Source organism: Lissotriton helveticus, chromosome 5_1, assembly GCF_964261635.1.
Source record: "Lissotriton helveticus chromosome 5_1, aLisHel1.1, whole genome shotgun sequence".
Classification (NCBI taxonomy): Eukaryota; Metazoa; Chordata; class Amphibia; order Caudata; family Salamandridae; genus Lissotriton; species Lissotriton helveticus.
Window position 1 is genome coordinate 1,221,834,350 of NC_136065.1, and position 24,233 is coordinate 1,221,858,582.

Consider the following 24,233-nt stretch of genomic DNA (forward strand, 5'->3'; position numbering starts at 1 on the left):
ATATCGATCATGCACATATCGCATAGGATGGGGAACACGTAGGCACATATAACATGGCAAAATTCACTTTTCCACATTCCCTCCTTGTGCCCTACGTTTCCATCAGGAAACATCAATATTCATGATACCATCTATCTGTTCATATAGCATCATTTGCTCGTCTCGAATTGTCTTGGAACGGGACTTAGGACTAGGAATACAAGAGGTAGCACACATGCCGCAAATCGCAGGGCCACATTGTAAACAGAGGCAGCAACTGAATATGATCATTACTGCTATACCTAGGAATGACAATACTTTCCATCCCCAGGCAGATATAATACTCCAGAGCCAACCGGACCATGTCCAGGTGCCTGGATTCTGGTGTAACTGATGGGCAATTTTATGAAGTCTGGTTATAGCTGAATAAACAGACGGCGCGTTATTAGGAATGAAAATGCAGCAACTAGATCCGATGACTCTACAGGCTCCTCCTCTATCGGCCAGTATGACGTCAAGAACGAGACGATTTTGGAGCACAACAAAACGCATAGCAGATTGTTCTTCAGTTAAGTTACCTAGAGCGGAAGTAGTCTCATTCACTACTGCTTCAAGGGTTCTGGTTAGCCTACGTATTAACTTACTATTCTGGACAGGTCCTATAAAGAAAAAGAAACCTTTATTGAAGTCTTGATATTGTTCTAGAGCAGTTTCAGTTTGATCGACAATTGGGGACTCAGTCTCCCTTCTATGTCTAATGTGTACTAGATGTGTGTTTCTGTGATAATCGGATGGGGCTAGAAAAACTGGTGGCAGTAGGAAGGCAATGTAACATGTTCCATCCCAGTCTAGGGGCAGACGAACATATGCGGTCTGACCACAAACAAAATAAGAATGACGTGAGGCTTTGAAAATAGATTTCCCACTGTCACTATACTCGACCACAGTAGTACAATCACTATGTCCTACATGTGCGGAACCATTCTTTCTGACACATAATTCGCCTTTGACTGGTAGTACTGAAATAGCAGGCAAATCTGGAGTAGTATCGGACTGAACATTCAGAACCATGAAATTCGAGGAATAATTACCTAAATCTAGATTTCTAGATCTAACCCCGTCCTATGGGAAAGACCTTGCTTGTCTGGGAAACATGTTCGATTCAGAAGGGACATATCAGTCGAGGAAGACGTTAACGTGGACCATGCTCCACACGAACCATTAGGTGAAAATGGATAGGGAAAGAGTGGCAGAACTCCCTTCGGTGTCTGGAAAGGGGGGAGTCGACCACACACCCAACAATTAGTGGCATTGCTGGTCTGGTGTGAATAGTGCAACATTCGGATAAAAGTATTATTACGCATAGCAAGACGATAGGATAACTCGTGAGGAGGCAGATCACTAAATGTGTGTTCTACTGTAACATTAGAAAACATATGTGAAATAGGAAAACATAAATGTAACGCATAACTTATGCATGTAACCATAAGACTTAGGAACAATAAAAAGAACAGAACGATGATACATCTCTTAGAGTTTTGACTAACTCTCTCACTGTGTGGGTCTATCTCATACATGTCAGGAACCTGTCTAACCGTTTCACCCGAGAGGGACTTAGACAATTAAACTGGCTGACTTACTAGACCTCAACTTGGATTTATACTCCTGCTGCGGAGTTTTCTCTAACAGGGGAATTTTAGATTCTTGGTCTGGGCAGTCCTTGAGAAAAGTTTTAGTTCTAAGTCCATGGAATTTCTTGACGTGGCTCGCGTGTAGCCACCCTTTTCTGTTTTTCACCTTCACCGCGGTCCGGGTGGTGAGGAGGACGAGACGGGGTTCCTTCCAGCGAGGCTCCAGCGGGCTTGAACGATCAAAATTCCTTATAAGAACATATTCCCCCGGGACGACTTCATGCGGTTTCACTTCGGTGTTGTCTGGAAATGCAGCGGCAACCTGTGAACGACAAGATTGTAGTGCAGACATCAAGGAGGCAAGGTAATCTGTCAGCATATTACTGTCAACATCAGTTATGGTACGGGGTCTAGGTGTACCCCACATATTAGGGGGACGACCAAACACTATCTCATAGGGAGATAGACCTGAGCGGGAGTGAGCGACCATTCTCATATAAAAAAGGGCAACTGGCAGTGCTACTATCCAATCTACACCTTTCTCTGCACACACTTTTGCAATGCGGATTTTCAGGGTCTGGTTATGTCTCTCTACGAGACCGGCTGCTTCAGGATGGCGTACACAATGGAACTTCCACTGGTACCCTAACAGAAGGGATACTTGTTTCATGAGCTCGGATGAGAATGGCTGGCCGTTATCTGAATACACGACCCTAGGTAATCCATAGCGGGGAAAGAACTCACGAACCAACTGCCTGGCAGTGGTCGCAGCTGTGTAATCTGGAACTGGATATGCTTCTGTCCACCTGGACAAAGCGCATACAACTACGAGGACATACTTGAAACCTCGACATCTCTCCATCTGAATGTAATCCATCTGGAGGACTTCAAAAGGGTGGTCAGGAGGATGGAATCCACCTTGTTCCACCGGGACACTTTTACCGGGATTGAACTGACAACATATCATGCAGGTACGTACTTTCTGCTTGGCTGCTGCTCGTAAATGCTTATTGAACCAAAGGTTCTGGATACTGTCTAACATGGCTTTTTCTCCTAGATGTGCTGGACTATGTGCGGTGTTAATAATGACTTGAACCATAGAATCGGGGAGAAACCATGTGGCTTTTCCCTTCGTCAACCATCCTTGATCTGTCTGGACCCCTCCTTGTTCGGACCATTTCTTGATTTCATCGGGAGTAGCATGTAACTGTATGTCTATGACATCTTGTGTAGGGTCCTTAACTGTCATACAAGTAGTCTGATCTGGAGTGAGTGTCTGTGTCGTATTAACTGGAATGTCTGGAGTCTGAGCTGTAAGCTTGGCCGTTCGATCTGCTAGATCGTTACCTTGGGAAATGATATCAGTGACTTTCGTATGTGCCTTGCACTTCATGATAGCGATAGCTGTCGGTAAATGTATTGCATCTAACAGAGCTTGAATGAGGAGTCCATGCTGAATCTTGGTTCCATGAGAAGTCATAAAACCTCTTTCCTGCCAGAGCACTCCAAAGTCGTGTACGACTCCGAATGCATAACGTGAATCTGTGTATATGTTAACTTTCAGGTTCTTGGCACGTATGCAGGCTTGGGTCAGAGCGACAAGCTCTGCTGCTTGAGCAGACAGGGTGTCAATACGATGTGTTTCTATAACTTCGGTTTCAGTAGTCACTGCATACGCGGCTACTAGTTCTCCTGTACTTGTTCTCATACATGAACCATCCACATAAAGTGTCAGGTCGGGATCAGGTAATGCGATGTCTGTGAAGTCTTGTCTTGGCTTTGTCATGGTGTTAACAACTTCCACACAGTCATGTGTGGCAGGATTTGAAGTAACTGACGGTAACAGTGTAGCTGGATTTAAAATGTTGCAGCGTCTGATTTCTATGTGTGGCTGGAACAATGTCAGTTCATAACCTGTTAAACGTGCAATTGTCAAGTGCTGAGTCTGTGTTCGGTTTAAAAGAACTTCCACGGAGTGTGGAACTTGTACTGTCAGGGAGTGTCCTAACACTATGGAATCACTCTGTCTGATAGCTAGAGCTGTGGCTGCAACTGACTTGAGGCACGCAGGCAGAGCCTGGGCCACTGGATCCAATGTGCTAGAAAAATAAGCACAGGGCTTGTATTGTCCGGCTTGATCTTGTGTGAGAACAGATAATGCAGTACCATCACGTTCGGTAACGAAAAGTGTAAAAGGCTTACTGTAGTTCGGTGTTGCTAGAACAGGTGCATTACATAAAGCTTTCTTTAACTCATTAAAAACAAGTGTATGTTCCTGGGTCCAAGGGAGGACAGTCGATACGGCTGCCTCCTGTGTCGTTAACTGTATCAGTGGCTTGGCTAGAAATGCATACTGAGGAATCCATTGTCTGCAGTAAGAAGTGAGGCCGATAAAAGCTCGTACCTCCTTCTGTGTCTTGGGCTGTGGAAGACATGCTATTAACTGGATACGGTCAGGTGTCAACTACCTACCCCTCTTGGACAGTAAGTGTCCCAAGTAGACCACTTGCTGGACACAGAATTGCAATTTGGAAGGGGACACCTTGTGCCCCATCTCGGCCAGAAAATACAGAACTGTAAGTGACGCACGTTCGCAGTCACGTTCAGAACGGGCTGTGATCAGTAGATCACCGACATACTGGAGCAGGGCAGTGTCAGTTGGCATGTGAATATTGTCTAGTTGTCTCTTAAGTGCTTGACTGTAAATGCTAGGACTTTCTGTGAAACCTTGAGGTGCTCGTGTGAATTTATAGCTTCTTCCATTTAAACAGAATCCGAAAAGGAACTGGCTGTCTGGATGAATGGGGACACTGAAAAATGCGTTCTTGAGATCGATAACTGTAAAGAACGTAGCTTCAGAATCAATAGCTGTCAATAGGGAAGAAATATATGGGACCACTGGGTACTGTGGTATAATACATTTATTAAGTTCTCGAAGGTCAATCACTAATCGATAAACTGGAGGTGCATTTGGATCAGTACGTTTCAGAACTGGAATGATAGGAGAATTACATACATTGGAGTCAGTTTCTACAACTACTCCTTGAACAATAAGTTCGTCAATAATTTTGGATAAGGCTGCTACAGCCTCAGGTGGCAATTTGTACTGTCTGATTCGTGGTAAAACAACACCTTGCTTTAGAGTCACACGATGGGGTGTGATATGCATACAACCTACATCAGTTGGACCTTGCGCCCATAAATGCTGTGGTACATTCAATAATCTTGGATCAAAATCACGTAATACATAATGACCTTTGAAATCACGGAGGAACAGACGGACCCCTTCTGGGGAGCAGCATATGACTGCTCCTAATTCTTTCAGTGTCTTAATACCTAACAAATTTTCTGGACAAGACTTCGTTAGTAACAAATCTGTAGTTCGGGACAATGGACCAACCTCTAGAGTAACTGGTTTCGATATTTCATTAACAATAGGCTATCCTGAAAATCCAAGGGAAACATTTCTAGAGCCTGAGAGCGGAGCCCCTGGAACCTCGTCATGACTGATGGTAGTCCTACTTGCCCCTGTATCAATCAGGAACTTTCTGTCTTTCCCTAGTACTTGACTGTGTACATAGGGACCCTCTTGATCTACAGGAATCTCGATGAGAGGCAAGCCTACCTCCCTCTCTAGGCTGTTTCATGAATACGGCTGATAATCTGGATACTCTGACTGTGCGTACTGGTACATCTGTTGTGTAACATGCTGTGTTGCAGCTATAGGCTGCGGTACTGTAACTGACTGTTGTGCATTCTGTGGTGGCTGGGAAGTCTGTGGGACTTGTTCTTGTCTAGGCGGACGTGGTCTTTCTTTAGTTTTACCAGTAGCTATGTTGTGTTTCAGAACTGCACATTCGTTTATAAAATGACCTGGCCGTTTACAGTAATTGCATGTCCCTTTAACGGGAACTGTAGGATGACTGGCTTGATTCGGACCCCTCTTCTGACTGTCTTTTGGAACAGACTGTGCAACTAATACTTTCATTTTCGTATCTTTCATACGTCTCCTTTCGTGCTCCTGCTCTTCCCTGATTCTGTTCTGGTGGTACTGGAGCATTTGGAGCATCTGTGACGGAGAATTAGCTTGCCAGGTACTTTCGACTTTCAGGACTCGATTTTTAATTTGTGGACTTGAATTCTCGACTAGTTTGGTAACAAAAAGATGAGGGTATGATTCACTACTTGTTTTTAGACCACTATTAATAATAAAACATTTCTCAAATCTAGAATAAAAATCACTAGTATCTTCGTCTTGTTTCTGTTTACAGGCTGAGATGGCATCCCAATCTTCCTTTTTCGTGGCTAGTAATCTTGGCAAGACTTGTATTAATAACTCGGGCAATTCTTTAGCTTTATCCCCAAGACCGGTACCTGGTACTCGTGAATTATCTTCAGCTTCTAATGCTGTCCAATCTATCTTTTTCTCTCCCACCTCCCATTCTTTTTCTTTGAGTTTTTCATATATGCCCGCAGGCAACAAGACCTTTAGCATTTTAATGATATCAGGATACGTGTATTCTCCCATACGGAGCATGTCTTTTAATTCACGGTGGAACCCTGCTGGATCTTTATCATGACAGGGAATTAACTTTTTCATCTCTAAGAGTTCCATTTTTGTGATAGGGGTGTAAACAAATACTCGTTCTAGACCACCACCCTCTTTCTTGACTGGATGCACTTCTCGTAACGGATTCTGTCTGTCTATGTAGAATGATTTACTTTCTGGGGGTGAGACGTGAACAAAATGTGGATTCAGAAACGTTCGGTATTTGTGGCGCTGTTCTAATATGACACTAATTAAATCGGTACCTAGACCTTTCCATCTGTACTGGAGTAACTCGTTTAATACATCATGTAGAGGACCTGGATCAGAATGCTGTTCCTCATACAGTGTAATGAGGTGCTGGATCATATACATACCCACCAGTCGCTGCTCGGCTGGGGGCAGTTTCAGAAACGTTTGGGCCACTATTTTGTCTGGAAAAGTGGTAGAATCAGTAGTCCATCGGACTGCTGATCGGGCTAGTTCTTGTTCATGCATGGTACTAAGCTCACTATACCCTATTCGTGACTTCAGAATGTGATCGGTGGCCTGGAATACTTGCTCAAGAGAACACTGTTCTGGTGCTGGAGGAGGAAAAGCTTTCTTGTAATCTAGGCGTGAATGTCGGTCGGAAAGTCTAGTTCTACCTACATACGCTATTCTGTCGGGATTCTCGTTGTCTACCTCTTCAGTAGAAGAGTCATCTTCTTTCTCGGTTGCTTGTTTTGCTTCTCGTTTCTCGTGTATAGTTATGATTTCCCTACGAATTTTCTTGTACATACTCTCTATACAATTTTGTGTCTTGTGTTTTCCATCGGCTATATTGTCACTCCACCTAGTCAGGACTTTCAATTCTTCTTGATCTTTTTCTGGATAATCTTGCTCTCTTATTAAACAGTTAATCAAAAACTTTAAAATCATGAGCTGAGTCTCGACTTTTCTTTGAACCATGGCTTCGTGAATACTTCCTGGATTCACTCCTGTACGGATAAAACGATATATTCTGTCTAGATGTTGTCCCATATCGGGCAGGGTGTCCAAATAGCTGGCAACCCGTCTTAAACGTAATGAATATATGACCATGTGATCATCGCCTGGAACTGGATCATAACAACATTCAGTAAGTGCTCGCTTGATATCTACGTATGTAGTCACTTTTGGCGTACGCTGTAACGCTAGTTCATGTAGCGTCAGACGTCTTGGTTGAGGCGGGGTACGAGGAGAACCTCCCCCCGCGGCTCCTAAACTAGAATCGTCGGTGAGTACTGTACGTGCTGGTAGAGCGACTGGCAAAGCGGGTACATGTACTGTGGGCTGGGCCGGGGGTGCTGTAACCGGTACTGTAACATTAACTGGACCCACGGGACCAGCGGCTGGAGGAACAGGAATTACATTATTAACAGGAGCAGGCGGGACAGGATTTGCATATTCTGGGACTGTATCATCCAAATAGGACGAAAGAAAAATATCAGCTGCGGTCGGTTTATGACGTAGCTTAATCGGGACCAATGGCGGCGGGAAATTACAGGGTGCTTCCGGGGTTGCTTTTGGCAAGCCCTCGGCAAGAAGAGGATACATGCCTTTAATAAGGGCATTTCTCTGTCTGTCTGACTGTTCGGCTCTAACTCGTTCACCTTCTTCGATTAATTCCCTTTCTTGGGCTCTTTCTGAAGATTCCCTACTTAATTCTGTTTTTCTGAATTCTTTTTCGGTTCTTTTATGAGATTCTTTGCGCCATAACTCGATGGCATCTTTCTGGGACTGTCTGGCTTTCTTTTTCCATAATGCTTCTTCTACTCGCATGATGCACTCGGCATCCCATGTACCTGATATGGGCCATCTATATTTCTCTTCTAGTTCCTTGGTATAGTCCGCCCATAAGTCTAGATATATTATGGCATCTAAGCCATGCTTGTGATACATAAAATGTCCTGGACTGTCCCTAGGAGGGACAGGAACTGCTTCTTCGAGTAACCCTTTTCTGGTCTTTAACTGACGTAATTTCGAGAACAGAGGCATTTCTGTTATATACTTGGAATACAATACACAATAATCACAGTAATAAAATAGCGAACAAAGCACTCATACCACGACATAAAAATACATAAATAAACAGTTCGAACAGAATACTACCTGATACACTGAAAACAGAACACATGTATTTCTCGAGAACGAAACTTACTAGAATTACTGGATGCACTGCTAAAACAGTACAGAACATACCGGTCCCATAAAGAGACACGTCAGGACCTGTATCCACCTAGGTGAATACTTCGTAATGGATCTGCGTACCCAAACCCAACGGACCAGGACCAAACTAATGATCCTGTCTAGATACTTCCCCCGCGACGGTACTCACCGGGAAGCAGAAACTGGAAGGCCTCGGACTGGACTGGACTGCTACGACGTCGGACTACGAACTTCGGAAACTTCGGTTACAGGTGGGCCTCCGGATACCTCGGACCTTGCTCTCTCGGCTTGGGCTCTGGTCGGGACGAACCGCATTCCACACCGCTTCGTCTGGATGTCGGACCGCAGTCTCCGTTTCCTCCGTGGGCCTGAGGGAGACTTGAAGCAGAAATATCTGCCGGTGCGCAGTAGAGTTCCGTCACGGCTGCAGAGGGTCAGGAGGCCTGCGTAGCATCGCCAGCGCGTGAGGAAGGGGCTCGTCCCTATTCGGGCGCCATTATGTGGTATATAAATAAATAATACCGGGACTATTTTTGAATTACATTAACAATAACAGATAGCTCAATAAATAAGAGGCAGGATCCGATGTGTCCGAGTCAGAAGGATTTATTCAGGCAAAAGGGAAGGGACTGGAACGGGACAGCCTGACATAAAATGAAAAGGAAGGCAGCTGCAGCGCTTCATTGACAGTGCAGCATATATATAGTAAAACATTACATTACATTACATACAGTAGGCGTAACTTATGACAAACGTAAGATAAGAGCACATGGGTGGAGAAAGAAGGCGTGCACAGGGCGTGTACTGAGACATGTGATGTGGACGTCACAGAAGTGTCATGAATGGGGCGGAAACATGGAGGGGGCTACTCGAGCAGCTGGGACCTTTAACCTAGTGGTGCGCGCAAACGGGCAATGACGTGTTACCAGGGAGAACTGGGGGCTATGACTTCTGCGCTAGAAGAGGAGACTAAAGTCTGCGGTGTCAGGACGACATGTACCTATATCATATCTGGTATCTGGTGTTTGGAGTACATGTTGATAGAATCCAAAAGTTATCGGGGCAAAGGCTACTTGACACTAAGACTGGTGCATGCATCTATTCTACATGTATTGCGTGTGTTATGAATATTAATACAGTATTTCTCTTACATGGAGACAGAAAGACTAGACCATAGCTGGAACTGTTGATGCGGTTCAGTAGCTTAGGAATGCAGAGAAGGAGGGCTGGACTGATAGCTAGAAGCATAACATATTCTTGGCAGACAGGCAGGCAGGGCCAGGCCGGGCACTGCGCAGCGAGGAAGGAAGTAAGTGAAGGGTCAGGGATGCAGGTGGGGGCTGCATCGCTCCTCAGAGTGGGTTCAGGAGACTGGAGCTTGAATCTGGTGTCCGGGCCCTTTTGAGGCCTAGAAACGGGGACAATTCAATGAATTAACGTGCACACTGTGAAATGTGGCAACATAGGCCTAATACTCGTTGCTTTCACGAGAACTGGAAACTGGCATACTAGAGTTGGACACAACCACAATTGCGTCTTTAATCGATCATAGGGGAATACATATGCATATCGATCATGCACATATCGCATAGGATGGGGAACACGTAGGCACATATAACATGGCAAAATTCACTTTTCCACATTGCAACAACAACTGCAAGCTAGCATCACCATTCGACACCCATGGACCCTTCAGCTGTCAATGCTGGACCACGGATCCAGCACAACCCACTTGCAAACAACACGACCGCACCAAAGACCCTGCAAAGCATCCTCCTCAACGCCCGATCCCCCTGTAAACACGCCACCAAAATCTGGGTCCTCCTCAACAGCACCACTCCGGACGTCGCATTCCTCACTGAAACCTGGACTAACACCACCTCAGGGCCTGACATCGCCAGCCCCATTTCCCAAGGATACAAGATCTCCCAGAAGGACCGCCCCACCCGCACTGGGGAGGCGCATACCCATTATGCACAAATCCACCCTCTGACTGAGCACCGTTTCCAACGAGCCCACAGACCTGATGGAACACCTACACTTCAAGATACAGGCCAGCCCTATCACCACCCTCCAGGGAACCCTCATCTACCGACCCCGCGGACCATTCACAAACTCTATCACGAACAGCATCACCCCGCAGGTCATCGCGTCCACCAACTACACCTCGCTGGGAGACCTCAACTTCAACCTCAACAACCAACAAGACCCCAACACCACATCCTCGACCCCATCTTCACCACAGGAAACTCCATCACTTTCAGCCACACCACCGAACTCCCATGGACAGTCCATCGCTGCATCCATTTCACCTTCAGAACACCCACAATCGACAGAACCAAGCACCTGCTCCCACGCAGAAATTGTACTAAAGTCATGATGACCAGCTCACCACGTCACTCGGCAACTCCACCCCAACCATCACGGACAACGTCGACCCCAACACCACAGCCCGAACCTTGCACAGATGGATCTCCGACTGCACCAACACCATAGCCCCCCTCAAGAAGAAGAGCAACACACATGCCAGGAAAGCCAGTTGTTCATCATCGAACTCCGAGAGTCCAGACGCACATGCCTCCACCTCGAAAAGGCCTGGAGGAACTCCAAATCTACAGAAGCCCACAACAACTTCAGAAACCCCATCAACGCCCACCACCAACTCATCAGAAATACAAGAAAGAGGGGGGTGGAGTCGGGTGGCAGAGCAGAGTTCCACGGAGTTTGTTCCCTACTCCGTGGACCTCTGCGTAGTCCCGCTCTGCCAGCTCCACCCAGGCTTACTCAATACTGACAAAATAGAAGTTCTCATCATGGGCCCACACCCCGACGCCTTGAACAACACCTGGTGGCCCACTGCCCTCGGAAGCCCGCCCACCCCACGGATCAAGCATGCAACCTGGACTCTGAACTCAAAATCGACCGCCAGATCAACTCCGTCGCATCCTCCAGCTTCCACACCCTCCGCCTCCTATGCAAGACCTTCAAATGGATCCCCCTCGAACACAGAAAGACCGTCACACAAGCCCTCGTCACCAGCAGACTTGACTACGGCAACACACTCTATGCATGCCAGACTCAACAAAAACCACACCCGCAAACTTCAAAACATCCAAAACCCCGCCGCCAGACTAATCCTAAATCTGCCATGAAACTGCCACATCACCAAGCCCCTGCGCACACTACACTGGCTCCCAATCGAGGCAAGAATCACCTTCAAGATTCTCGCCCATACACACAAAGCCCTCCACAGCAACGGACCAACATACCTGAATAGCCGACTCACATTCCACGCACCCAAAAGGACCCTACGATCAGCCCAAATCTCCCATGCCGCGGTCCCTCGCACAAGAAAGTCCAGATCGGGAGGTCGCTCCTTCTCCTTCCTCATGGCCAGAGCCTGGAACGCCCTCCCGCTCCACCTCAGATAGACGACATCACTCCCCAACTTCACGAGGGACCTCAAGACATGGCTCTTCGATAGACCTCCTCCTTGATATAAAGTGCTCCAATACCTTCCGATAGAGTTCCTGCTATATAAAAACTGCAGAACTATGCATAAAGAGGTAAAAATAAAGCCTTAACATAAGGAAAGATAAATAGTTACACATTTCCTAGCTCATTTATAAAAAATGAATCTAAAACATGGGTATATCATTACTTCAAAGAAACAACTAAGAAGCGTCATGCCAAAGGAAGTAGAGGAGCAAGCATGTAATAGTAATCCAGGTACAGGATCAACTATAGAAGGAACCTCATTAGGTTGTTCAGAAAGCCCTCACTTACCAACCTGGTTGGTGACATGCTTCATCATCGGGCCCCACCAGGAGTGGCCGAATGCCACCCTGGTGTGCTGCAACGCCAGATTACTGCGGAGCTGGTTTTGTTGATGTGTACAATGTGAATGAAGTGATTTAAAAATATCCAAATTGTGTCAAAAAAAGTTTTATTCGTTTTGCCAATTGGATATGTGTAAAAGAAGTGTAGGATAAAGGACCAAAATTAAAAGTCCAGATTTATCCTTTTTTGTGAGGTCAACATGTTTCTGCCTATGTGAATATAATTATACAGGCATTCGTCAGGACCAGTGAAAGTGTGGTGATGGACCCCGGTGGCATAGCCGCGCTAAGGCCTACCCTATCCAGAGGTCACTAGTGTTAAAGAAGAAGTTATCTTGTATAAAAACACTATTACAAGATTCCGTCACAGTTGAGTGGAACCGAGTTTATTTCTAAAATACAGAGACATTGACATTGACGTACAACAGACAGAACAAGAAAAAACAGGAAAGAATTAGATATATCCATATCCATTGTCGAAGAATAACATTCTTTTTTGTGCTCAGAATGTGTGCTTTTAGCGATATCAGATACACACGTGAATAATGAGTGAACTTGTGTGCATAGGGCTTTAACTTTAACCCGGTGGAACATGTAGTGAATCAATTCTCCACAAAAGGCTGCTAACGTGGCTAAAAACAGGCAGAAAAGGTGTCAGTATGCCCAAATAATGCTAAACAGTATCACGTGTTATAAATAGAAAAATCGAATAAACGGTCAGGCAAGCTGCCACAGTGTTCTTGGGCAAAGAAGGCTAACCGTAAAAGGCAAAATCATCCTTACGAGAGGTGCTAACACTAAAAGCACCATGGGTCTCGGGAGAGGGGTGGAAGCGAAAATGGCACAGCCTACGGTTGAAAAAGAGATACACAATAAGTGCGGAGTACAAAGCAAAAAAGCAAACAAAACTGAAAAACTTATCTCAGAGGAACCGCACTCACGCCCTTGAAGCTTGGCACCCGCTTGGCACCTGCGTGTCCCTCGTTAGACCGGACCCCGAAGAACACTGCGCTTGTGGTGACTAAGGTAAATAAAGGCACGAGCACATGACGTGGAGAGCATCGTCGAGCGCCACTAACAGCCGATAGGCTGTTAGGGCGACACGTGACTGGAGCTACCAGTGTCGGGCCAGGTTATGTACTAAAGGAGTGTTAGGCGAACCAAAGCCAGTAACATACATCGGGATGCCGGTTGTCAAGGGAACACTATATACAGGGAGTGACGTTTCCGAGGTAAACATAAACAGAACGGATGGACGATCGCCATAGGTATTGAAAGAATACCGAAGTATGCAAAATATACAAAACTGAACACAACCTGGGTTGAACAAGAAGCCGACCACCCTCAGAGTGAGGGTAATCGCGAAGTGCCCTAGTTTCCAAGTGCAAAATATCGATTTTCTGACCAGAAACAGACATGATGAACATTACTGCGCTGATATGCGTGTGCTGCCCAGATCCGTAAGAGATTAGATAAGCAGTACAATAGCAAACGATTTTATTAGGGACTTTTCAGTTTGAATTTGAGCAAGATCCCTCGTGCTCATAGGGCAGAACCGTGGTGAAGAGACGCCCAGGGTACAGAGCGAAATTCCCCTGACATGCGTTACGACCTATAGCTCAGCCTCTGACGCCATGAAAAAGATTATCAACAAGCATTGGCGCATTATCAACTGCCCGAATAGAAGCTGGGGAAAACCTCTCTTCTGATTTAAACGCGGCCGGAGTATACGTGATACCCTGGTTAACACACACCCGAAGTAGACTCCATCAGGAGGCATTCTGTCTGTAACAGACGCATGGTAGTGTATTTGGGCTGGGTGAGTGCACTCTGAGAGTGCCTGAAGGTCTGCACTGGGGACAAATTTAGGGGTCGATTCCGATCAGGTAAAAAGCGCTCCAAATTTCCGTTCGGAGCCTTTTTCCCATACGAATCGTACCCTGCAACGTCCCCCGTACGTATGACGAAGTACGATCTGTACCAGGAGTCGTACTCTGTACGAATCGTACAGGGGCCGTACGAATCAAATCCCCGTACGAATCTCCCTTGGAACCCGCTGTACGTGACATCTGTACGGTTCGCGGCCGCTTTTTCTGAACCAGCAAGTACGATTCGTGTTGGGTACGCACCGTACGACCCTTTTTCTGCGGGAGCTGAAAAAAGCCGTAAAAGCAGAGTTTGCCCCGAAACAAGTACAGAACGGCCTCCCTGGGTATGGTGCTTACCCCCATGCTCGCAGGGGTACGGTGCATACCCCTGTGATCACGGGGTGTACGCACCGTACCCCGCGATCTTGGGGTGTACGCACCGTACCCCATGTACGCTGGGTGTACGGTGCGTACCCCATGTCCGCTGGGTGTACGGTGCGTACCCCCCATGATCGCAGGGGTACGGTGCGTACCCCTGCGATCATGGAGGGGTACGCACTGTACGGTGTGTATGTGAATGTGTGCTTTTCCATACGAATCGCCCTTACCTGACGTGGACCGTACAAATCGCGTCCTGATACCCCGGTCCGGATCGTACTCGTCGAGTCGTACGGTGTGTGTACGAGTCATACGAAGACGGCTCCGGATGCGAATCGTACGGACGAGAATTTTACCGGATCGGAATAGGCCCCTTGGTGTCCCTGTGCATAGTTCAGCTCAAATCGGTTGCAGGAGTCATTTGCTCCTACTCTGGCATGAAACTGGACAAAGGACATGGGTGTAACTGCCCCTCTGTCCTGTCCCTCCCCTAGGAGGGTCCCCAGAAATTGTCCAACCCCTTCCTTGGGTATAAAGTAAGAAACCTGGGGGGCTGAGCTTGCCGAGACACGAGTTGGCAGTGCTTTGAGCGAGCTCCTCCGGGATGCCCTATAAATAATGCATATCCTGCACGACAAATAGCGAGTTTACCTGCCAGATGAGCTGATCTCCGACTACAACCATAGCGCCACTGGAACTCAGCAACTCCCGAGTGATTTGGCGCCTTGAACTGGATGAAACAGGCGAGGATGCCGATTAGGCCTGCAGCGTGAGAACGCCGATCGGGCACCGGCCTAGAGTAAAACGGCAGGCAGCGACGCACAGCACGTTGCTTGGGTGGAGGAGGGACCTGAATCCGGGACGGATGTGAGAAATAGCGACCGGAGCGCCGATCTGCCACCGGGCGCCGCCAAGACACCGGCGCGCTCCGCCACACTTGAATATCCACATGTTAATCGCCTGAGGGGACTCCGTCGCAGGTGCCCCTCCTGATCGCCGATGAGGCCTGGGCCTGCATATACAGCGCATCGGGGACAGGTTAATGGGACCCGCAAGCGGTGCTCATTCCACCGGAGGTGAGAGCCTGTGCTGCCCGAGCGCCCGGCGGGGTCCGAGGAGGAGACGGGGCTTCGATTGAGTCCTGACGACCATTTTGAGCCACAATACCGTGGTGCTACCGGTGCAGCCCTGTATACCACGCGGCCGAGCCAGGCTGGGCCTGGAAAGTTACTGTGGGCGCGAACCCTTGCTGGCTCGGGGTAGACCGGGGTGATGGGTCCCCCCAGTGGCCGCTTGCACGGTCCCTGAGCTAAAAAAAAGCACCTGGTGCTGCGGATCCGGTGAAGTAGGCGGCCACAACATTGCACGCACACCTGCTCACCCCAGGACACTCAGCCCATATGTGGTTCACCGCTCCTGGTCCCTGCTGCGTGGAGGACTGCGGGATCCAGCACCAGACCACAGTGCCTCACAGGGGGTCACGGGAGCTTACCAGCAACTACTGAATTATCTGAGGCGAACTGTGGGAGGCTCAAACTCACACATTGTCGCAAAGTCTCGGGGTGCCAGCGGAGGCGACATTGGTGAGCAGGCAAACCGCAAGCGATACATAGCTGCTCCGTAGGAGGAACACGCCACTAATGATCTTATGAGCAGAAAACCGCACTAAAAATCCAATCCAAAGAGCAGAATCTGCCTGCAATATTGGTAGTGCAATCACTCATATAGAATGTCCCAGTGGGGATCACTGACATAATATAGAATACCAAAATATAGACTTACCAAAATATCATTGACAAAATATAGAATGCAAAAATATCAAATTCTTATCTACAAACAGGTAAGTACAAAAATATCGAATCAAAAATATCATTGTAAAAAATATTGTTAGTCAAAATATCGAATTTTTTTAAATGTCTTAAAAGTAATTTAAAATTAATGAAATAATAAATATAATTAACTAAAACATACTTAAAAATACTTAAATTACCTTACAATTAATAAATGATTAATGTAAGTAAAAAAAAACATACAATTTTATTTTTTAATACATATATATATATATTAACGTAATATGAATAAAAAATATACAATATTTTTACCGTAGGATAGCGGGAGGGTAAAATGTACTATTACCACCCCAGTGAGTTCAACAGTAGGGAAAGCGTTGGATAGCGTAGTGGTAAAAATTACTATTCCCACTCCAGTGAGTGCAACAGTAGGGAAAGCGTTGGATAGCGGGACTGTAAAAATGACTATTTCCACTCCAGTGAGTGCAACAGTAGGGAAAGGTTTGGATAGCGTAGAGGTAAAAATTAATATTCCCACTCCAGAGAGTGCAACAGTAGGGAAAGCGTTGGATAGCTTAGGGGTAAAAATTACTATTCCCACTCCAGAGAGTGCAACAGTAGGGAAAGCGTTGGATAGCATAGGGGTAAAAAATACTAGTCCCACTCCAGAGAGTGCAACAGTAGGGAGAGCGTTGGATAGCGTAGGGTTAAAAACGTACTATTCCCACTCCAGAGAGTGCAAGAGTAGGGAAAGCGTTGGATAGCGTAGGGGTAAAAATTACTATTCCCACTCCAGTGATTGCAACAGTAGGGAATGCGTTGGATAGCCTGGGGGTAAAAAATTACTATTCCCACTCTAGTGAGTTTAACAGTAGGGAAAGTAATGATGTAATATATTAATAAAAATAAATTAAATATCAATACCAATAAAAAACTTAATTACAAATAATTACCAATTTAATATTATGTAATAATTAATCAAATGGAAATACAAATAAATATTAGGTATTACAATTAATTACCTATTCATGATTAATTAACAACTAATTAATTGTCAATTAAACAACTAATTAATAATAAAAATTAATACCAATGAATAATTATTTAACAGTAAATTAATTATCAATACACAAAAAGTATTTTTACTATGTAATTAATCACAATTAAATTACTTTCCACCCTATTCCCCTATAAACCCACAATCCGCTATGAAAAATAAATGAATACAATTATCATAATTATCAATTAATCAATTAATACACATTAATTACCAATTATTAAAAATTAATTACCTATTACAAATTAATTAACAATAAATTAAAAATCAATACCAATAAATAAAAATTATTTACTTAATTACAATTAAATTACTTCCCACCCTATTCCCCTATAAACCCACAACCCACTATGGAAATTAAATTAATAGAATTAACATATTTATCAATTAATTAATTAATAAAAATTAATTACCAATTAAAAATTAATTAACAAATTCTAAATGAATACCAATAAATAAATAAAAATATTTAATTAATTACAATTAAATTACTTCCCACCCTAGTCCCCTATAAACCCACAACCCGCTACAGAACTAAAACACTAAATCAAATTAAAAATAGTTAGTAATTTCTAAAAATGTATATTTAATTTAATATAATTAAATTACTTCCCACCCTATTCCCCTATAAACCCACAACCCGCTACAGAATTAAATTACGCAAAAATTAAATAACATAAAATTCATTACTTAAAATAAATTACAAAAATAATATACACTTTTCACACATATACTAACATACAAAACACTTTAAAAAATTCGATATTATTAAAAATTCAATATATTTTGATGCCACATTATATACTTCGATATTTTAATTGTCTATATTTTGACAATCGATATTATATTACTTACCTTCATTTCAATATTTTAACCACTATAATGTGTCCATTCGATATTTTTACTTCGATATTATGGCCATTCTATATATTTTTTTCGATATTATGTCTAGTTACCCCCAGTGGAGCACATGGAAATGCAGACCGCTCACGCCACTAGATAACATCTTGGAAAGTGCCGCCCATTTCCATAAGAAGTCCTCTTTTTGGGACACAGGCTCTGTAGCTACCATGGGCAAACTTAATAAAAATCAACCGAAAATAATTTTTGACCAGTCCAAAAAAACGTCGGACCAATCTACAGATGATCACCAGACGCTTCCGCCTACAGCGACGTCCACTTGTGGCGTTCCGCAGGATAATATCCAGTTGATGTTCCTCAGAATACAAACTGCACTGACAAATATAGACAGCAAAATTGACTCCCTGACGCATAGAGTGGATCGAATGTCGGAGAGACTAGATCGCCATACCGAGAGGTTCGACATGGCTGAACGGCGAATCTCGGAAGTGGAAGATGCCAATAACCAAGCTACCACCAAACAAACCAAGATGGACAAGCAGCTGATGGCGTTAACAGCTAAGGCTGAAGATTTAGAAGGAAGGTCCAGGAGAAGCAATATTTGTTTAATGGGCATAGCGGAAACCACAAATACGGTCCCCATGGAGAAATTTGGGGGGAAAACTTTTAATCACGCTACTAGGCAGAGACACCTTCTCGGACATCTTCATAATAGAAAGAGGGCATAGGTCCCTAGCATCTAAGCCTCCGCTGGGCACCAGGCCGAGACCCATCATTGCCAAGCTACTAAATTACAGGGATAGAGATGCGGGGAGCTGCGTAAGGCTCGTGAACTGGGCACTTTGTGACATGAGGGCATGGAAATAGCCCTGTATCCAGACTTCACACAATCTGTCCAAGAGGCGAGGAAGAAATTTGGCCCGGCAAAACAGAAACTTCCGGATCTACAAATTGCTTATTCTGTATCCTGCCAGACTCAAAATCACCGATGAGGGATCATCAAAGATCTTCAATTAACCTAAAGATGTCATGAAATACCTGCAACTAAGGAAACCCCAAGGAACGCGCAGAAGATCACCAAGAGACAGATTGCCAGACTGGGAGATTATGTCACATGTGGAATGGCATCACTTGACTAGGTCACAGTAGGCCAAGGTCCCACTGTAAAGGTTATTCTTACCCTGTAAATTGAAACCTGCGATCTGGCAGCAAGTACACTGCAGATATTTAGACACAACTTAGGCAGAGCGTGGTATGTGGCTACCTTGCGCAAATGTCAAGCAGTAGCAACTAGGCTGGACTGAGGCCGCAGCACGAATACGACATACAGATAAGTAAATTGGAAATATCAAAGTCATTCAATTCAGCACAGTCTTACATGTTGTGGAGCTGATGGCGGCTCTCATCTAGATAGCTTGATTGTAGCTAATGTAACTGTTCATAGAAATGTGGTAATGTTTACTGAAAAGGTGCACTGTTATGTTGATAAATGGCGCCCCCCCTTCGATTGATCTCATGAAGGGATAAGGACTCGGAAGCTCCCGCCCACTTGTGCGCACCACACCTGTTCATCTCTTTGGTTCTTTGTTAGCTCTATGTGGAGGGCGGGGGGATAGGGTTATGGTTCACTCACCAGGGATTGTCTTCGCTGACAAGGGAACAGCGGAGTGGGAGGGGGTTAAGAGGGGAAAATGAGAAAATCACCTAGCAGCTACAAATGTGCAGATAGTTTTTTGTCTTATGTGCTTGCAAGACGCCTCAATTATAGGTGGCGATCTTCTCTCCTTTCCATACCACATAACAGCTGACCTGAGACATGTTCCTACACTGACTTTCATGACCTGGAACGTTAGAGGACTCCAAAATCCGCAGAAAATCCAGAAAGTACTAGCCTACTTAGACAGACACAAAGTGGATGTTGCCTGTCTCTAAGAAACACAGCTTACACCCCGCAGAGAGTGTAGAATTGGACATAGGTGGGCAATGTTCCCTATAGCATCCTCTTATTCAAACTATGCTTGTGGGGTGCTGATACTGATCAAACATAACACCCCTTTCAAAATCATTAATATGGTCACAGATGGCCAAGGCAGATATGTTATTTTACAAGGTAACTTTGGTGACACTGTTCTCGCAATAGTTACGGTATATGGCCCGAATGCAGACAATCCGATTTTTTATGAACACATCTGGGCCAAACTTCGAGACTGACACCCAACGGCTATTTTATGGGGGATGGGGACTTTAACACCTGTCTGGACCCGACACTGGACACATCATCAGGCAATGACAAGTATGGGAGACGATCGACCAAATCTCTGAGAGAGGGCATGGAGGATTGGTCCTTGATAGACGTCTGGAGGCTGAGGCACCCAGGGCGCAAAGAGGGCACCTGCACCTCATTGACACATAATTCCTGGTCCAGACTGGACTACTGGCTGACCACACAGGATGTTAACACTCGGACTAAGTCAGTGGAACACTTACCTAAAACACTGTCAGATCACTCCCCCGTGCGCCTGGAGCTAGCCATCCCTACTCACAACCCAAGACAATTCACATGGGGACTACAACTCTCTGCACTGCAAGATTTGGTATTTTGCAGCGTACTACATCAAGCGATTGTAGACTTCTTTTAGCTCAACACTGGCTCCGTAAAAAGCTCAAAAACACTCTGGGAGGCATTCAAAGTAACTATAAGGGGGCATTGCATCAGTAAACATGCAGGAATACTCAGGGATATACAGCAGCAACTGGATATGGCGGAAAGGGAAATTCGAAACCTAGAAGCTGAATACACCACTACATTAGATACTTCAATTCTAGCAGGCATTATGCGCAAAAAGGACACATTCCATGAGTTTGCTGACACTGAGATCAAATATCTATCACGCAAATATACAGCTCGGAATTATGGAGAAGGGGGCCGACCGGGTAGAGTATTATCGCATAAAATTAAACCTACGCACACGACGTCTCATATAACACAACTCACGAATGAACACGATATGCCAATGTACAACACTCCCTCCATCCAGGATAGCTTCATGTCTTACTATTCTAGTCTATATACCTCCCAGCCAGAAATACACAATTATCTAGATGATATTGGCTTAGCATAGCTATCTGATACGCATCGAGAATACTTCAGCCACCATATAATGGAAGATTATTTCAAAGAAGTTATTAACTCACTGCCAAACAACAAAGCGCCTGGCCTTGATGGCCTCCCAGGTGAATTTTATAAAGAATTCAGAGACCTCCTTGTGCCTCACCTAGCAGAGATGTACGAAGAAGCTTACTAGGAAGGCGTCCTTCCATTGTCACTGCGCGAGGCCCTACTAATAGCTCTTCCCAAACCTGGTAAAGACTCAAAAAAATGCGACTTGTATCGCACATTATAAACATAAACATCGATGTCAACATTTTTGCCAAGGTAATAGCCGAATAAATGCGACTTGTATCGCCCATTATAAACATAAACATTGATGTCAAAATTTTAGCCAAGGTAATAGTGAATAGGATACAACCCCTACTGGGACCCCTAGTCTTGCTGGACCAAGCTGGCTTCATACCCACTAGATCCACAACACAAAACATTCGCACCATATTTGCAATGTATCACAGTTTAAACCCAGAAATACCTGCAGCAGCCGCCCTTCTGGATGCGGCGAAAGACTTCGATTCGGTGGAGTGGGAGTTTATGTTTGCAGTCCTGACCAGAATGGGTTTTCCACCACCTTTCCTAAGATGGATCTCCTTGCTGTACACTGAACCCAGAGTACGAATAAACGGTATCACATCTCAGCATATAGACATAAGCCGCGGGACGAGACAGGGATGCCCCTTATCCCCTATTCTATTTGCGCTCACGCTGGAACCACTAGCCTGTAAAATTAGACAAGAGCACCCGGAAGCGGCCCTACAATTTAATCTTCGTCCTATCTGAATTTCTTTATACGCAGGCGACATGGTAATATACACCAGATATCCGGATACCAATTTAAATCCACTCATAAGAGAATATATCAATTTTGAAAGTACTCCCGGCTTAGAATAAATTGGGATAAATCAGTAGTAATGCCACTGACATTAGAGACCCCACTGCCTAATGTAGACTATCCATTACAATGGCACACCGAACCGGGACAATATCTCAGAATCTGGGTCCACTGCGACCCAGACATAGTGGTCAGGGAAAATTACGGAAAAGCCATGACCAAACTGGATGAACACGTGGAAAATGGATTAAGTTGCCTCTATCACTAGCTGATAGAATTGCGCTTAAGAACGGCTGAAGGGCTGTGCCATTATTGAAGACATGTGACTGTTTCTTATTCTTCTTTCCATCCTAGCCAGCAGGCCCCAGGGTTGTAGGCTTTGGGCTGTGTTTCCTTTCTGAAGCAACAATAAAGTTTTTTGAAAACGTAAAAAAAAAAAAAGAATTGCGCTCAAGAAAATGATAGTCCTACCTAGATTTTTATACCTATTCTGGAATATTCCGATATGGCTCACACAGCCATTTTTCTCTAGACTGCGAACAGCGCTACAATGCCTCGCATGGGCTGGGAAATAGCCCAGGGTCAGCTGGAAGACTTTAACAAAACCATATCATCAAGGAGGATTTGGCGCCCCGGACCTCCAATTGTATTTCTATTGCGCAGAAGCATATGACGCACACTACTGGATACAACCGCATTCACACATCCCACATATTGCAGTGGAGAGAGACAGTGTTCTTCCAAAACAGCTCACAAACTACATATCAGATCCCATCAGGTTTACACCCAGGGATATGATACAAACAGTCAAATGCACATCTAGAGCGTGGCATACTTTAGCACTTCGAGCACGGAAGCTCCCTCTATATGCTCCAGCGCTCCCATTGGTGAACCACCCCAAACTCTCGGTCACAGGAAAAGAAAATACGAACGATATTAGGGGAAATGAGGTTTTTGACCATGGGTACGTTGTTTCCACACAATAAATTAATCCTGCAAAGCAACCCATCCCTATGTGCACATCAAACACCATTAAAGATATTCGCATACCTACGACTAAGCTCGGCATGTCAAAGAATTGTACGCGTCATTCCAGGAAGAACCCGCACCATTAAACGCACTACAGATACTCTTGACAGGCCCTACACACCAACACCTAGTCAGACAACTATATACTGCTTCCCAGAACGAACACACTTTAAGGCCTGATAGGTCGCTCCAGAGGTGGAAGGAAACAACAGGTGAAACAATATCCGAGGAGGACTGGAGTTATAGCTGTGCTCAATTACACGTACTTACATCAAATTGCAATTTACGGATAATTCATCAGACATATTACACACAGGTTAAATTACATCAATACGGCCTTAAAGCGGATGACAAATGTGTGCCCTGTACCACACCTAAGGCTTATTTTTTGCACATGGCATGGGCATGCCTCCATCTGCACACGTATTGGCAGGAAATCACAGATACATTATCGAATATGCTAGCTGAGCAAATCCCAAACACACCATTGGTATGTCTGCTAGGAATCCGCAAACTAAAACTAGCTAAAAGACGTAAAATCATGGCGGTAACACTTTTACTCGCAAAAAGAAGAATAGCTATGAAGTGGGGAAGCAAAAGACCACCCAGATTCAAAGACTGGATAACAGACATGATGTACTGTAAAGAAACACTAGGGGCATATGCGGAGGACTTACCTCAGGCTTCCAGACCCAGGGAATTCTGGCAACCACTAATGGATTATCTGCAGCAGACACAAAATGAACCTTGACTGCCGGAAACAGTGGTCAATATAAACACGGGAGGGGGACACCCGACAAATTGGCAACGTTTAGCAAACTTAGCTCTCATGTAAACGACATGGCAGGTCCACCTACGACACGGGAGATTTTGACGGGTGATCCTTTGATTGTACCCATCTGATACAGACTCTGTATTGTATGCCGCTGATTGTATTATTATTTTCATTTCTCTGTGTATTATTGTAAGTACAAGGCAAATGTGACATGTGTGCAAAAAAAGATAATACATGTATGATGTACATTGATGCTGCTTGGTGGGAAAAATAAAGACAAAAAAAAAAG